General features: G+C 41.5%; 1 protein-coding gene across 1 annotated transcript in view; it reads right to left on the reverse strand.

The window, feature by feature from the left end:
• NCKAP5 (NCK associated protein 5) overlaps positions 1-17,504 on the reverse strand; it is a 649,941-nt gene that overhangs the window by 247,017 nt on the left and 385,420 nt on the right. The gene's annotated exons all lie outside the window — the stretch shown is intronic.

The raw sequence follows: 17,504 nt of genomic DNA on the forward strand, positions 1-17,504 counted from the left end.
TGCATCAAGGCAAAAAGGATGTAAAGAACGACTTGAAAGCTCATCTATTGTTTTGGTAGCAAAGCTCTAAAAATACTGCTAAGGCAAGAAAAGAGTTCAGCCTTTTGCTAGATGTAAAAGTCCAGTTACGTCCAGCTATTAAAGATACTGTCTTTTCTGCTTTTTTGTCCTTTTTGTAGTCAACATGGACAGGTTTTTTGTTGTCTGTTTCAAAAAGGACACTATGCTTTTATTGACCCCATATAATTAAAATGCTCAATAACTGCATTTAAAAAATAATGAAGGTATCGCCTTCTGATTTCAAAATGGGCCAGAAGGAATTATTAAAGAAGGAATTATTGAAGTGTGCTTGTTCATTTAGAACACCTTCCTTCTCTCATGCTGCTGATAATCTATGATCCCTGTTTAAAGCAGCCTTTGGAAACAGGTATTGTTTCTGAGAAGGCTACTGAGGGGGAGGTGGGGCTATGATGAACTTGGTTAACCCCTGGAATCAAAGCCTTCCTAGACAGAGATCTGTAAGTTAGTAGGGCTGCAATGGATATTTGTTTACCTAAAGAAAAGTCTTTTAATACCAGAAATTTCAGCTGCAGCATTTAACAGAGCTTGCTTAGGATTATTGTAGGTTAAAACAGAAAGCTAATTCCTCACACCTTGAAGGTCTTTCAAAATCCCCCCTCCCAAATGCTGCAATCTGCCAAAGAGATATAAATAAATCAAAGCAATTTAACTAAAAAAAATGTGGTTTTTCAAAAGGCAATTTAATAATGCCTGTAATAAGGTATTTAGATATACAATGCCTGAAGAGATGGCATGACCTCAGCAATCATATCTTAAGCTTAGAAACTAAGCAGGGTCTGGTATGGTTTGTACTGGGACGACAGATCACTGGGGTATATGTGTCGGGATCATAGGCTACACTAGAGCTTGAAAACCACTCCAGAACAAGGCAATGACAAGTCATTTCAACAGGATTGCTAAGAAAACCGCACAGGCGTGTCCACCGAGTCGTCACTGATTAACTTGTCTCTAGAGAGCCTATCAATTTAAACTTTCAGAAATTTGAAGTGAATATGAGTGCTTTTTATTATGCTTGAGATCACATCATATATAATAGTTTATTTACTCTGCACTAAGATGAATAACAGTTATATAATTCTAAATTTAGTGGGCTCAAGGATACTACTTTTGTTTTCAATACTGACATGAAGGATCAGCTCTGGGATAGATTGCCGTATATTTTGGAAGTGGATTCACTTCAATGCAAATCTGAAGATCAGCTCATTTGGATACAACAAGTATATAGATCTGTGTTTTATATAAAGTGTATATAGAATTGTTCTGCTCTTATCTGTAGTGATATTCAAAATTTAAGAATGCCATCCCAGTAAAACTCAGTAATTTGTTTCTTAATCTGTATGTAACCGTTTATTTCAGGGCTGGGTTGAACATCTTGCATTATTTTTCTAGAGTTTCCTGCTATTGATATTTACATTGTACCTGACTCATTCACAGATTTGAAATAGAAGTGATTGTAGCAAAAAGCTTCTTTATCAAAGGGTTTAAGGCCCTCCTTGAAGCATTTCCAAATATCCAGATAATATGCAGTAGTTTATTGTTCTTTTTTTGCCCACAATTTTATTTGTTGCATGTCTAGTCTTTCTTCTCTAAGAAGCATCCAAAACCTTTCTGCATGCAATTACCAATAATCCTTTTTTCCCCTTCTACCAGGAACGCAATTATATAGAATCATATATTAAACTTGTCTGAGATATTTGTAGCAGAACTCAAGTTTGAACTGAACTTGAAAGATTAGCAGGTTATTCTTCAGTGTTACACTTAAAAAACTGTAAGAAGACAGTTACTCTCTTAATTCTTTTTGCAATGAAACAAGAATCTACATGTTACGGTAATTAATAAACTTCTATGTACATTGATCAGTGATTATGTTAGTAACGTACTTATTAAAAATGGAGCAGAGGAGAAGAAAAAATATGGCTGACCTATTTAATCATTTGTACTAGATAGGATTTAGAGTATACCACATAGGAGACTCTATACTTACAATCAGACTGCAACTTCCTGAAACTGCACTGTAACCGCAGTTCATATGTACACGAGTGTACACACACACTAAAACCTGTGATCAGTTTAAAAACTGTAAGTCCTATGAAAACATTTGTTTTCATGTAGGACAATGCCTCTAATTATAACAAAATAATTTTAAGGCATACTGAGCTTCAATTTTTCCTAAAAATGGGCATCTCTTTAGCAATTTTGATAGGTAGAGAAAGTGTCCGTCCCTTCCACTGCCACGGCTTTACAAACAGACATGATGGAATTCAAATGGTCTGCAGAAATCTAGAACACAACTGTTGTTTGGTAGGGAGGGAATGGTTGCTTCAGGGTGTGTGCTTGAAGCGCTAACTCTTGGAAGGATTAACCAATAGTTAATCCCCCAAAGTTTTGCATGAAATTATCTTAGTTTGATAATGTCTTCACAGGGTTAAAATCTCTCCACTGATTCAAAAATCCCAGAGCAGCATGACAGAAACATGCAAAGAGCATGAAGGATGAGGATATTAATAGTACATTCATTATATATCTTCTTGTTAGCTAAAAACATTTTAGTCCGGCTTTTGAAGTTAGTTCCTTATGGAATGGTGTGAAGTTGTAAATTGAACAATAATATAAACATCTAACATTTCTGAAGTAGACTTGTTAATTGCGTACAGCATTGCCCCTTTAGTTCAACTGAGTCACAAATAAAGTTTTTATTCTTACAAAGCTTCAAAATGTTATTGGTTACTGAAAGGCTATCTGTGCTGCTAATTTGAAATTGGACATTTATGAACCTGGATGTGACCCCAACATTTTTCAAGGAGGCAAGGCCAAAATGATTGCTCTCCATTTTTGAAGGTGTCTGAAGATCCCATGCAATTCCCCAAAAACAACAACAACAACAAAATCCACCTTTTCTGGTGATTTCCTCCTCTATTGTAAATCTGCAATTAGACTATTTTTGTGCTATAACTTTACAAAAAAATCTTAATGTCTACTGATGAAGGGAAAAAAAAAAACTTATAACCAGCAATGACTTAAGATAGGAATTCCAGGCTCTATTACTATCACAAGTTGAAGTAGCAAGGAATACAGAGATCTCTATCCAGTGGTGGGATTTAAATATGTGAATAACTGATTTTCTGTGTGGATGCCACATCTGGAAGTCCATTCTGGGCCTGGGCAACAAAAAAATAGCTACCGGTTCTGCCAAAGTGGTGCAAACCAGCTGAATCCCACAACTGTCTCTAACTCCATTGGTCTTCCAGATTACGGTGGCCCAAATATGACATCACTGTCTATCTTACTGTTAACTAATATGAGGATTAACATGTTTTTCCTTGATTCCCTTATGTCCGTATGTCACTTTCTGAATTGCTTTTTGTTTTCTAAAATTCCCACCTCTGTCTTTCTGAAGATCTCAGTCTTTATCCAAACTTGACTTTCTAGGTCTTTCTTTTCCTTTTGACCAATTCATTTCTCCTTCATCTGTGATTCAGTCCTGATTCTGTCTCTCTATATGACCACTATCAGAAAGACCTTTTTTTGTTTCCCAGTTTTGAATCCCGTATTCCAGTGGTCCTCAACCTTTCCGGCTCAGTAGACTAACAGAGGCAGTGACGGGTGGGGGGGGGGCAGAGGAGATAATTTTGTATGCTTTCACAAATGCAACTTTATGCCTGCGCTCGCCCACCACTTCTGCAGCCCAGTTCCAAATGGACTCTGGCGCAGCACTGGGCCATGGACCAGGGGTTGGGGACCCCTATCCTATTCCTCCACCTCTATTCATACCCATAAATTTTGTTGCATTATACAATGTAGCTAATATCTAGTAATCAATCAGGTTCTCAGCCAAGAACACAAAATCGTTTGCGTAAAAATATTTTTAGAGTTATTTTCGGACTGAAAAGATCAAGAAGCAAGTCCACCATCAACCATAGAAACTCACTGAGTAATTTAATTTAATTTAATTTAATTTAATAACATTTATATACCGCCCTTCTCCCTGAGGACTCAGGGCGGTTCACAGGGCAGAATAAAATAGCCAATACAAACATTAAAAAGTGATTAAACAATTGCCCTAATTAAAAACAATAGAAGTACAGTTCTAAAAAACCCCGAGATAAAATTAAAAGAGCAAAAATAAAACAACCCCACCGATCCCCATCAGGCTAGGCCAGCTTGTACAAACAAAAATGTCTTGAGATCGCGACGAAAGGAGCGAAGATCGGGCGCCATCCGGAGCTCTACCGGTAGCTGATTCCACAGCTCCGGAGCGCCCACAGAGAAGGATCTCCCCCTGGGGGCCACCAATCGACATTCTCTGATCGGTGGCACCCTGAGGAGGCCCTCTCTGTGGGAACGCACAGGGCGCAGGTAGCTTGATGCCGGCAGCAGATGTTCCCTAAGGTACTCCGGCCCCATGCCATGGAGGGCTTTAAACACCGTTACCAGTACCTTGAATCTCACCCGGAAGACAACTGGCAACCAATGCAGCTCACGGAGCAGAGGTGTAACGTGGGAGTATCGGGAGACTCCCAACACCACTCTCGCGGCTGCATTCTGTACCAGTTGGAGCTTCCGGGTGGTCCTCAAGGGCAGCCCCATGTAGAGAGCGTTGCAGTAGTCCAGACGAGAGGACACGAGCGCATGAGTGACCGTGCACAAATCATCCCGGCTAAGATAGGGCCGCAACTGGCGCACCAGGCGAACCTGGGCGAAGGCCCCCCTAGTCACAGCTCCTATGTGGTCTTCTAAGGTGAGCCGTGAATCTAGGAGGACTCCCAAGTTGCGAGCCCTATCTACGGGGGGTAATAGTTCACCCCCCATAGCCAGAGGTGGAATGTCCGAATAAACCCGGGATGAAGGTATGCAAAGCCACTCAGTCTTGTCGGGGTTGAGTTGAAGTCTGTTCCTCCCCATCCAGACCCGAACCGCCTCCAGGCAACGGGACATCACGTTGAGGGCATCACTGGGGTGGTTTGGGGTCGAAAAGAAAAGTTGGGTATCATCAGCGTACTGATGATACCCAACTCCAAAGCCACGAATGATCTCACCCAGCGGCTTCATGTAGATGTTGAACAGGAGAGGCGAGAGGACCGACCCCTGAGGAACTCCACAAATGAGAGACCTCGCGGTCGACCTCTGCCCCCCTGCCAACACCGACTGCGAACGTCCCAAGAGATAGGAGGAGAACCACTGTAAAACTGTGCCTCCCACTCCCAATCCCCTGAGACGCCGCAGCAAGATACCATGGTCGATGGTATCGAAAGCCGCCGAGAGGTCTAATAGGACTAGAACAGAGGAATGCCCTCTGTCCCGAGCCCTCCAGAGATCATTCACCAGCGCGACCAATGCCGTCTCCGTGCTGTGCCCGGGCCTGAAACCCGATTGGTAAGGGTCTAGATAATCCGCTTCATCCAGGACCAGAGGGAGCTGATGCGCCACCACACTCTCAACAACCTTCGCAAGAAAGCGGAGGTTGGAGACAGGACGAAAGTTGTTCAATACAGCTGGGTCCAGGGCAGGCTTCTTGAGGAGAGGCCTCACCACCGCCTCCTTCAAGACGGCGGGGAAGATACCCTCACTCAAAGAAGCCGATATAACTGCCTGGAACCAGCTGCGTGTCCTCTCCCGGGCTGCATAGACCAGCCAGGAAGGGCACGGGTCCAATAAACATGTGGTGGTGCTCAGCCTCCCCATGATCCTGTCCACTTCCTCTGGAGTCACAGAATCAAACTCCTCCCAGGTGATATCGACAAGACCACCCGTGTCCTGATCGTCAGACTCTGCCCAGTCAGAGTCCAGACCGGTCCGAATCCGAGCGATTTTGTCCGACAGATGTTGGTTAAACTCCTCGGCACGGCCCTGCAAGGGATCCTCCCTCACCTCCTGATTTAGGAGGGAGCGAGTCACCCTAAACAGGGCGGCCGGGCGATTATCTGCGGACGCGATAAGGGTGGCGAAGTGGTTAGACCTCGCCTCCCTTATCGCAGCGAGATAAGACCTAATGTAGGCTCTTAGTCGCAATCGGTCGGATTCGGATCGGCTGGACCTCCAACCGCTCTCTAGGCCCCGTCTCCGACGCTTCATCTCCCGAAGCTCCGCAGAGAACCATGGAGCTCGACGGGATCTGCACCGGGTCAGGGGCCGCAGGGGTACAACTCGGTCAAGAGCCTCAGTGGCCGTCCTTTCCCAGGCTTCCACTAAGGCATCTGCCGAGCTGTGAGCAAGGGAGGCAGGTGGGGACCCCAGAGCTGCCTGGAACCTCTGGGGATCCATTAAGCGTCTGGGGCGGTACCATTTAATTGGTTCCAAACACCCACGGCGGGGGGTGGCAAAACGGAAGACCAGCCGCAGGAGATGATGATCGGTCCATGACAGGGGCATAATAATTGGAGAGCCCCCACCAAGATCATCTAACCACCGTCCAGATAAGAAAACTAGGTCAAGGGTGTGGCCTCCCTCATGAGTCGGTCCCGAAATTACCTGCGTCAGGTCCATGGCCGTCATGGAAGCCATGAACTCCCGGGCCAACTCAGATGATCCTCCCAGTGATGGTAGGTTGAAGTCCCCCAAAACTATAAGTTTCGGGAACTCAACCACCAGCCCAGAGAGGACATCGAGTAAATTTCCATTCTTTCTCTTTTAGCTCAACTAACTTCACAGTTGCCTGTAAAATTGTTTGTAAAATTGGAAGAGGCTTATCAAGGCTGCCTTGAATTTTTGGAGGAAAAATTAAATGTAAATCTAATAAACAAATTTGCAAATAAACAATCTCAGTTTGTAATTTGTTTTATTTTATTTTAGACTTGAATTTTCCCATCTGTTACACAACCTGTTTAAAATGTGGCAAGGAAAGACAAGTGGTTTTTCCTTGCTACAGTGCTACAGAAGGAAAAATAAAAGAACATTTTTATTTTCTTGCAAAGTGAACCAAGCCGTGAATGTTGTTAAAAGTACCAGCTAATTATCAGGATAGTGAAACAGTGGAAACTGTGGAATCAGTGAGTATGGTCTCATTACACAATAGTATTTCTCCAAACAGAATTCCATTGCTAACAAAAAGGGAGAAAAAGGATTAAAAGCTCAAGGATCAAATAACTGGTATCAAGTATGTTGACCTAGAGTAGGGCAACTGAACACTTAAGAACTTTAATCATGTGAGCAGTGGACAGTGGGGGTAGGACAAAGTTTCTATGAAACAGATTAACTAGAAGAAATTGATAATTGCTATAGGTTTAGTTGAGAAAAAGCAAACTCACTGTACAATTATACTTTGAGGTTTAACTAGAGCTCAATATGCAGTATATATTAAAATCACAGCATTTCCTGAAACCAGCAGGAACATGGTATTTATGAATTTATTATGGAAAAAAGAGGTTATATTTTGAATGCATAAAAACATCAAACTACTACTACTTTCCATTTAGATAACATACCGGAAAATGTTTCCTTTAAAAACCAATTTCTTTTAAATGACCATTGGAAGGATTAATATGAAAGCAAATTTTCTTTAACACTTTGGTTAATTTATGGAAAGTAATTCCCAATATATATAGTATGCCTCGTTTTGGCAAAAGCTACTCTACAGCTTTTTCCTCAGAGAGAATCAATAGACATTTCAGCTGGCCCTTTGATAAAAATCATGAAGATATGAGGTCTTTCACAAATAGAAAACGTATTATAAAATAATATTTTGCACAGCAGACAGAAGGCCATTATATAAGAATATCAGAAAAGCTGTCTCCAGATAGTTTTTCTAGGAAAAAACATAGGTCAGAAGACTGGGGTTTTTTAAATTCCAACTTAGTCAAACGTGATTTTTCACACATTAAATAACACCTTCAATCTGTAATATTTAAGGTTATGCATTGATCTTCTACATATTTGTAATGCGTCTCGGAAAGCCACAGTATAATTTTTAGTTGCCTGACTATGAGTACTTTTTCCCTATTCTATGTTGTGATAGTGAGTGTATCAACACAATACTTTTTCCTCCATTAGCAAACTGGATGAGCAATTATGATACAGCTCTGAGGCGAGTGTAGGTAGTCCTCAGTTTACAATGGCAATTGTTGCTACGCGATGTGGTCATAAAGTATGTCACATGACAGCACCTCTTAGCAAGTGCAGTTCTGGTAGTCTTGTTGTTGTCATTAAAGGAGCATGCCACATGGTCGCCATTTGTAATCTCCTGCCAGCTTACCCATTGGCTTTGTTTCTCAAGCCAGCCAGGAAGGTAGCAAATGGCAACCACGTGACCATGGAACACTGCCACAGCCAAAGCTCTGAGGACTGGTCATTAAGAACTACTCATTCAGCATCATCACAATTTGAAGAGTCACTGAACAAGTGGTCATTAAGCGAGAACTACCTCCAACTATGGCAACCATATGCAACCAAACCATTTCTGAATTTGTAAATTATCAGGCGCAAGAAACCAGAACAGCTCTGAGAATGGATCAAATAGGTTTCTTTATAACAATAAAGAATAAGTTTCTTTATAAAAATAAAGATCACCAATTTACAAGAATCTCGCCAGACTGCCTGCCTTCTTTGGGAAACAGCATATATAGACCTAAAGGTTTGACGTCAAACATTTCCTTCCTCAAATGGACTCTCAGCTGGAATGTCTTTTAATCCCCCACTATTGGGGTCTCCTCTCTTTCAACCAGTGATTCCACTACTTAAATTATGTCAAGTTCTTATCAACAGAAACTGTCAGGGCCCACTTCAAAACCTCATCCTAAGAAAGTAGGACTCGTGGAAGCAGTTTCTTCCAAAAGGAACTTTTATTAGGAGAAGCTGATAGCAGGCATGATCAGCAGGATCTGAGTTTCCCGCTCAGATCAATAGGTTAAAAGAGTCCCAAGCAAACCCCACCCCAATAGTTCATCCAGTCAGTTTGAATGGGCCAATCCTCAGGTGTTAAGTCTGTTGTGGGATAGGAGCTGACAACACAGGTCTTTCCCAGGCTCGCAGTGATATTGTTGGGTCTTCACACCTTCCCTTTCGAAACTGGAGATAAGCCAGATGGCCAGAGGCACATTCCTTTCTCACCCCAAGGTAATGTCAAGGGAGAGACAGTTCAAAGAGTAGATATGCAGAAACAGCAGAAGGGATACTTTGTAGCGACAGAAAGAAACAAAGAGACAGCCTGCAGCGTCTTCCCCCCTCCCCTTCAGGAGAATGGCAGAACCCGGAGTAATGAAATAAAAAGAAATAGAAAAGAGTCCCCCTTAAATGATGTTATGGGTTCTGACAGAAACTCAAGCAGAAGTCTCTTCTCTGGATACCAATTGACAAGATCAAGAATAACATATATTATTATATTTTTAGCACAATGCATGGATGTTATAGGTATAGGAGATGACCAGGCTGAGCCCAAGGGAGGGCTCAAGTGCCTTATCAGTTTAGAGTCCCTTTATGCCCACAATAAATCTGTGTCCAGCCTTCCTTGAATTCTTCCTTATCTACTGCCAACTTGGCTTGACAATTAGTTTAGATTCTTGTTTAGAATAAGTATGAAATAAACTTGTATTTGTTTTGGACCTAACCCTAGCTCCTAATTTCTTATGCCTAACAGGTGTCTCCAGAAGGAGGTAAAAGGGCAAGATGGTGGCCACCCACATAAAGTAGGAGCAGGGCGACTTCTGGATTGCCATCTCAGTGCTGGCGGACGCATGGAGGTGAGCTCCATCTTCAGTGTCTGGTTTTATCCCACTGGGGGACCCTGGAAAGGGTCGAACGTCACCCTGTAGGGCCGACGAGCAAGGAGAGGACCCCTGCTTGATCGTGGAATGGCAACAGCCCTTCCACTTGATCCGGGGCAGCTCTCCAAACCGGCGGGGAAAAGACCAGGCATAGCAATATGGCTTGTCATTAAGCTGCTGACAGACAAAGTCAAAACTACAACCAAGCACCTTTAAAACAACGCAGATGAAACTGGGTGAGATCTGATCTGCTCTTTAAGACTTTAAATATTTTTCCCGCAAAAGCTGCCCAAAATATTTTTCCCCCTGTGAGGAGAGAGGGAAGGGAATTATTACCCCACCCTCTAAGTATAGCGGTGATTCACTACCTAGGGGAAAAGAGCAATTATAAGAACAATTTTAATTTAATTGGATGCATATATCTTTGAAATTTGCAAACTAAACATTTTCCTATTCTTGCTGGAGATATTGGCTTTTATTTTTATTTTTTTTAAAAAGAAACAAACCTTGAAAAACTATTATTAAAACTCGGGAATTAAAAAGTTTTAAATGGCATTGGTGACATCTTGTGGTGAAATATGTTATTACAATTTGTTATTAATTAAAAGAGACTTGGCTGGAAGCCCAGAAATTATAAAAAAAAACCTCTGGACCTTGACATACCACCTGTGAGAAACACAGCTGTAAAGAAGGAACTGCAAGGTGGTTTATCCGGCCTGTTTGAACTATGAAGATAAACCTTTATTGACTTTCAGAATTATATGTGGGAAACTGTTTTACTATTTCTTTACATGAGAAGTCTTTGTTACTACATGAGATGAATACTTTGGACTATAAATTCTTACCTGCCAAACAATTTTCATTATAAGACTATTCACAACATGTCAAATAGATGTCGAATGAATGAACCTTTATTATCAAAATAAAACATGTATACAGTGAGACTGGCTCCCTTCATGCCCCCTCCACAACTCACAGTGACAACAACCCCACCATCTTATTGCACCATGGGAGCTAATTGCACAGCACACCGGCCTCACAAGTCAATCATACATAGAGTTATTTCTTGTTCAGGAGCCTGACAGCCCATGGATAGAAGCTGTTCTTCAGCCTGTTGGTATGGCTGGCTATACTTCTATATCTCCTACCCGATGGTAGGAGAGTAAAGAGGTACCAACCAGGGTATGAGTCATCCCTGAGAATTTTCCTCACTTTTCCAAGGCAGTGAGCCCTGGTGATATCATCCAGTGGTGTCACGGGACAGCCCACAATGTTTTCTGCTGTGCTCACCACCCTCTGTAATATCTTCTTATCCGCGGCTGTCAGACCATGTCATACATCTAGCAAAAAAAATTACTTCTAACATTTGATTTTAAAATCCTTAATTTAATACATTATCAAGAGAATATGGATGAAGATCAGGAAAAAATCCTTTCTATGTTGAAATCAATACATGAAACCATTCTTTCAGCATGTAACAAAATGAGAGGCAACATAAAGGAACAAGATCCCAGCTTAAATATACAGACCCAGATTTTGACTACAACCAAAGACCCAACAATGCAAAAAGCAACAGGAGAAATGGAACAACTAAATATTAAGACAGAGGACCCAACTGACCAACAGATCCAGCCAATGGGGAAATTAGAAAAGAGAGTGAGAACACTGAAAATGGGAAATACTTTTTTAATAAATCAGTAGAAACTTAAGGAAAAGGAAGAAGAACAGACTGAATGGAAGCTAAACCTATTAGGACAAATGTGGGAAACTGAAATAAAGGGGAGGTGATCAAAGAAATATAATGGGGCTAGTTCTTCCACAAAAATTGTAATTAAATCGTTTTTCTTAACTCAAATAATATACACAATAATAGAAGGAAAACAGTTTGATGAATTAAAATTACTGACATGGATGGTTAGTTGGCAAAGGAAAAAAGCCGGAGTAAGGCTGAAAGAAACTAGGGTTTTGATTTATTAGTGGGGATTTTGTACTATGATTACCTAGTCACCACGTTGCTTTTTAAATGTTTAATTGAAAAATTAGAAAATCAATAAAATATTATACAAAAATAAAATAGAAGCAGGGCTTTCACTGCATGGTTGTGGCAGTCTTTTGACTTATGGGACCACATGTTATGATTAAATAGCTAGCCACCATTGCAAAAGAGACACATGAAAACATACTTCATAATAAGATATACACATGGTTTTGCTTTCTACCTATTTCATTTGTGTTTCAGTTCAAATTTTCTATATGTATAAAAGATTTTGACAGACAACTGATCCTTGCAATCAGAAGGCCTGCAAATATCTGTGTGCACATAACCTGAAGTTGAAATTAATGTGAATCAAAGAAGGAAAGAGGATAAATCACAATAATGGGAAATAAGACAAAAAGCAAAATGGACTAAAGTTTGTAAAGTGGAAAGAAACAATGAATTTCTAGAGGGTTTTAGCTATCATAGTTCCAGTTATTGCCTAGATAAAACATGGCGGAAAGTCTGTGAAAAAGTAGATTTTAGTAAATAATTAAGAGAGAAGTAAAATCTAAAGGACAACTGAAAGGAAACAACTATATGGTAAAGGAAATAGTGGCCAGAAAGAAAAATACAACTAAGTGTAAATGTACACCAAAAATATGGCAGGGATATTGTGTGTTGTTGCAGGGGATGAACCTTAGGCCATATTGGGACTGTAGTAATTAGTGAAGCCTAAGGCCAATACAACAGCCAGACTAAATCAGGGTACCTAAATTCAATTTCCCATTCAGCTGGAATGTTCACAATTTAACTATATATTACTTATCATCTGTCAATCTGTCATAGAGCTAGGGTGATGAGGATAAAATATGTGAACATTATATTGTAAGAGGATGCACCAAGGCTTAGAAAAAAATTGGAATAATTCAAAATATCACTAAAAATAGCAAATGAATACTTCAGTGTCAAGCTTACCTAGAAAATGTTTTGAGCACTGCCAAAAAAATAATAATCCAAGCAACTCACAGGAACTTCATCTAAATGATTTCACCCTTAAATAAGGGTGGGTTTTTTTCTCATTTAATTTCTAAGATTTTGTTTTTAACCCGCTATTTATTGATACTATATGCAATTAGTAAAATTTCATGTGTATTGCACTTCATTGATTTTCTGCTACTAAAAGTCTGATACACAAACCCTTTTCCAAAGCATCTTGAGTGGGATAAAAAGGTAAATGCTGTTCTAGCATTTTTAGCATCTTTCTTCATAATTTTATATGGATTCCTGGAGATTGGATTGGTGGCATCATAGTATTACTTGCAGCAACTTGGTTTTTAATTATCCATTAATACCTCCTGATCACTGGTGGAAAAAGATCAGACAGTAAACAGGAAGAAGGGCAGGTAGCCTTTCTGTGCAAGTGTAAACACATACAACAGAGATTGAATGACTCACTGTAAACTTAAGTTCTCAGACTTGAGTGAAAATTGAGATATCAAGACTTATCCTACTGTTCTTCCTACTGAAATTCAGAGCTAAAAATTCTTATAATAAATTGATAATAAACAATATTAATATCATTGGAAACTGGTCAAAGGGTACAGATGTATCATCATCATAAAAAAAATCTTTAAAAGACAAAGATTTAAAAGATCCTCGACATCCCATTGTCCCCTCTGAATGAAAGACTCTTTCCCTCCTTCAGTTCTTGATTGTTTATAGTTGACACTTGCTCTAATTTCCCATTTTCGTCGTGTCCGACCTTTGACCACTTTATGGATCAGCAATCTTCATGCCCCTCTGTCTCTGACTGAAATAAAAATTCCCATTTTATACCACATAAATTGGAATTTTCCTGAATGGTCAAACATTAACATATGACAAATTAGAACCACACTGCCATTAATAGAAGGAAATAGGTATTGCCAAATTTTGCTCATGGATTGCTCATCTTAGTGGGAGTAAAGGGGTTCGAAATGTCCAGATAAGATAAGATAAACTTTATTGTCATTTTTTTACTGTTGGCACAACGTCACACATCAAAAATGTAATTTAGTTGCCCGCTCTCAAAGTGAAACACATATATGACACACACCTAACCATACTACATACAACATATGTATAGACCCACACACCTACATATACATAACAAATAAATATTAAATACTGTCCATCTTAAATACATAACAGAAGGAGGAAGCTTGAGAGTTCACAAGGTTAATGCTGTATGGAATGAAACTATGGCTGAATCTGGATGTTCTGCTACGGATACCACGAAGCCTCCTCCCAGAAGGTAACAAGGAAAACAGATCAGGAAGAGGATGTGTAGTGTCCCAGATAATCTTACGGACCCTGCTCAAGCAACGCTTCTGTGCTATGTCCTGGATGGAGGGAACTGCCAATGATCTTTTCGGCCATCCTCATCAGTCTCTGCACCGCCTTCTTGTCTGAAGCAGCGATGCTTCCAAACCACACTGTGATGTTGTATGACAGGATGTTCTTGACCATCCCCCTGTAGAAAGTGGTCAGGACAGGGGAAGGAAGATGTGCTTTTCTCATGAGACGCAGAAAATGCAGGCGCTGCTGTGCCCGCTTCACCAGTTTCTCACTGTTGAGCAACCAAGCCAGCCTACTCATTAGCTGCACACCCAGAAATTTCACCTCCAAAGGTGAATCATTAATGCAAAGAGAAGTGTGGCTGTGCCTGCCTTTTCTGAAATCGACAATAATAATAATAATAATAATAATAATAATAATAATAATAATAATAATAATAATAATAATAATAATAATAATAATAATAATAATAATAATTTTATTTGTATACCGCCCTTCTCCCGAAGGACTCAGGGCGGTGAACAGGGCAACATATAAAAATACAATGATCACTTTGTTTTTTCCAGTATTTAAAACTAGGCCTTTTTCCTTACACCAGTTCACCAACCCCTCAACCTCCTTGCTGTAAGCTCCAATCTCCAATCTCCTCTGCCCCTGAAAGCAACTATGGCTACCAAATCTATTGCAGAGAATTAGTGGATTGTCTACAATAGTGTGAGAGCATTTCACTGTGTATATGTTATTCTACCTTCTATTACAAGGACCTTTATAGGGACAGAGCAACTTCTATGAAAAGAAAGAATACAGTTTTCCAACTGTAGAAAGACAATTATGAATAATTCTATTTTTTTTTAACTGTTGGTATTTTCTAGATATGCAGATGTGTATATAATATGAATGTCATACAGTATGTGTATATAGTATGGATGTCATACAGTATGTATTAGTAGCTTTTAATTGATAGAAAAAAGTACATTTCCATTTCAGGAAATTTCTGTTTATTTTTATTTATAATGCTATTACCGTATTTTCCGGCGTATAAGATAACTTTTTAACCCATGAAAATCTTCTCAAAAGTTGGGGGGTCGTCTTATACGCCGGGTCGTCTTATACGACGGAAAAAAAACAAATCAGTCGAGCATCCCCGTTCTTGCAAAGCTGGGCCGCCCCGCACAACTGAGCTAACTCCGGCGCGGCTCCAGGACACAGCTGGGCGGGAGCGTTGGGTGGCTCTCCCCACGCGAAGGCGGCGCTGCCCGTTGGCTCTTGGTCCGAGGGGAGGGCCTTGCGCCTGCCGGACTCACCTGTCACCAGCACCGCTCTCCCCCCCCGCAGGGATGCGCTTCCGCTGGGCGGTGCTGTCGGAGATGAGCCAGCCTGGTGGCCGGGATCGGAGCTGCGCGCCGGACTAAGAGGCCGTTTCGTGAGGCGAGAAGGCGGTGGGAGGGGGGAAGGAGGAGGAGGAGGAGGAGTCCCCAGACGTGGCAGCTCTTCCCGCCGCCCGTGGAGCGAGGTCGGTGTCCTCATCAGCCGCCTTTGCCTTGGCCAGAGGGATGCAGGGTGGGCACTTTAAGAGGCAGGCAGGCGTGGCGTCCCAGGCGGGGCGTGGGCGTGGCAGTCGCTCTCCCGGTTTGGCAAGTTTCCCGGCGGGTGAATGAAGAGCAGCCTCTGCCGGCGCTTACTCCAATGCGTTGCAACTAGGAGTGCGAGCCGCCGAGGACAGGAGAAGCAGCCGCTCGGGCGCACCAGCGCAACCGAGACGAGCCAGCAGGCAGCTGCCGTGAGCGCGGCACTGAGGGGCAGCGGCAGGACGGCCTGGCCCAGCGCCTGCAGGACGGCCAGCAGCCCCACGCGCAGCAGCAGCCGCCGGCTCAGCAACAGGTCCGAGCGCAGGAGCCGCACTGCCAGGCTGCCTAGGAAAAGCAGCCACACCGAGAGGCTACACGCCCAGTCCAGGTCCATGAGGGGCATGGCGGGAAGCCGGCTGGGAAGAGGGACCAGGAGCCCGGGCCGAGCGCGCCTCGGCCTACAGTGAGAGGGAAGCGCACGAGTTCTAAAAAAAGGCTGCGGGCGGAGCTGCCCCGCCCTGCGCCCAATGGGAGAAGTTCAAGGCCTGGGGGGAAGCAGGAGGGGTGCCGGCCGTGGCGGGGTGGCGGCTGCCCTCCGGCGCTGCCTGCCGCCCGGGAAACGCTGTGCCTCGGGGGCCGGCAGAAGCGCGGTTGCAGCGGGAGGGCCGGCGGGGCCAGTCGGGCCTTCGCCTCCTCTGCGACGGGCAGGGCATGTAAGTATTTTCCGGTGTATAAGACAAAACCTTGAAAAACTTCTTAAAAGTAGGGGGTCGTCTTATATGCCGGGTCGTCTTATACGCCGGAAAATACGGTATATTTCTGTATTAGTTTATGACTAATTCTCTCAAACTGGATGAATGCCTCTTAAAATGCCTATTTAAATTCATTGTTTAACCTGCCAAAAATGTGTTAAAACATTTTGAGAAAAGCAAAATCTGGCAACATGCTACATTTTGATCAGGGCATTAATCCAACAAGCAAGAATCATAGCATTTTGTATGAAAATATGGAAAAAAATGCAATCTATATAGCACACCTATTTTAAAAACATAAGCAAAAAATATAAGCACTGGGCTTAATTAAAGTTTTCAAATTCATTTATTTAGATACCTATTGGAATATGATGACGTATGAATCTATTCATAATTATATACAAATGAAAGGAAACTTTATTATACCACCAATGTGCATGTAGCAGTAATATCTGAAGTTTTTAATTCTTCCTAAATCCCTTTTGTCAAAAGATAACATCAAGTAAGTCTCACTAAAGAATTACTTTCTAAAGGTTTTATCTCTTTCAAAAGGCGAGAAACCCAGAGGTATTATTTTGTATTTTGCACAGTTTAAGTTTCTTACTTTTTATATCATAAGTATAGAAGTAAATTAAATGGGATTTCCTAAGCAGTGCATGTTTAAGGCACAAGAGAGCTGCATTATTACGAAAAAAATTGTGCTTTAACAAGAAGTCTGGCTACTGAGAACATGAGAGTATCTGCTCCTTTTGATACAAATATATTGTATTTATCAGTCATCAATCCAGAAATAGATAAAAACCATGACTGAATTGCTCAGAAAAGCAAATGAGAAAGTGCTGAAATGAGGTATATTCAATTTTATCTACATTCTCCAAACAAAGAAATCAGGGGCAAAGTATGAATATCTTCCATAGTTTTTGTTTCTGAGCATTATTATGCATTTCAGGATTTTTATTTTTTATTTTTTTGGTAGTACCAAAAACTTACCGGTCTTGCTTAACACTTTTTGGGGCTAAAAAGAAATCTTTATTCAAAGGGAAGATAATACTAACATAATGGTACTATGAAAGTACTGGAATTTCAGACTTGG

Source organism: Vipera ursinii, assembly GCF_947247035.1.
Source record: "Vipera ursinii genome assembly, chromosome: 1".
In the NCBI taxonomy this organism is placed as follows: domain Eukaryota; kingdom Metazoa; phylum Chordata; class Lepidosauria; order Squamata; family Viperidae; genus Vipera; species Vipera ursinii.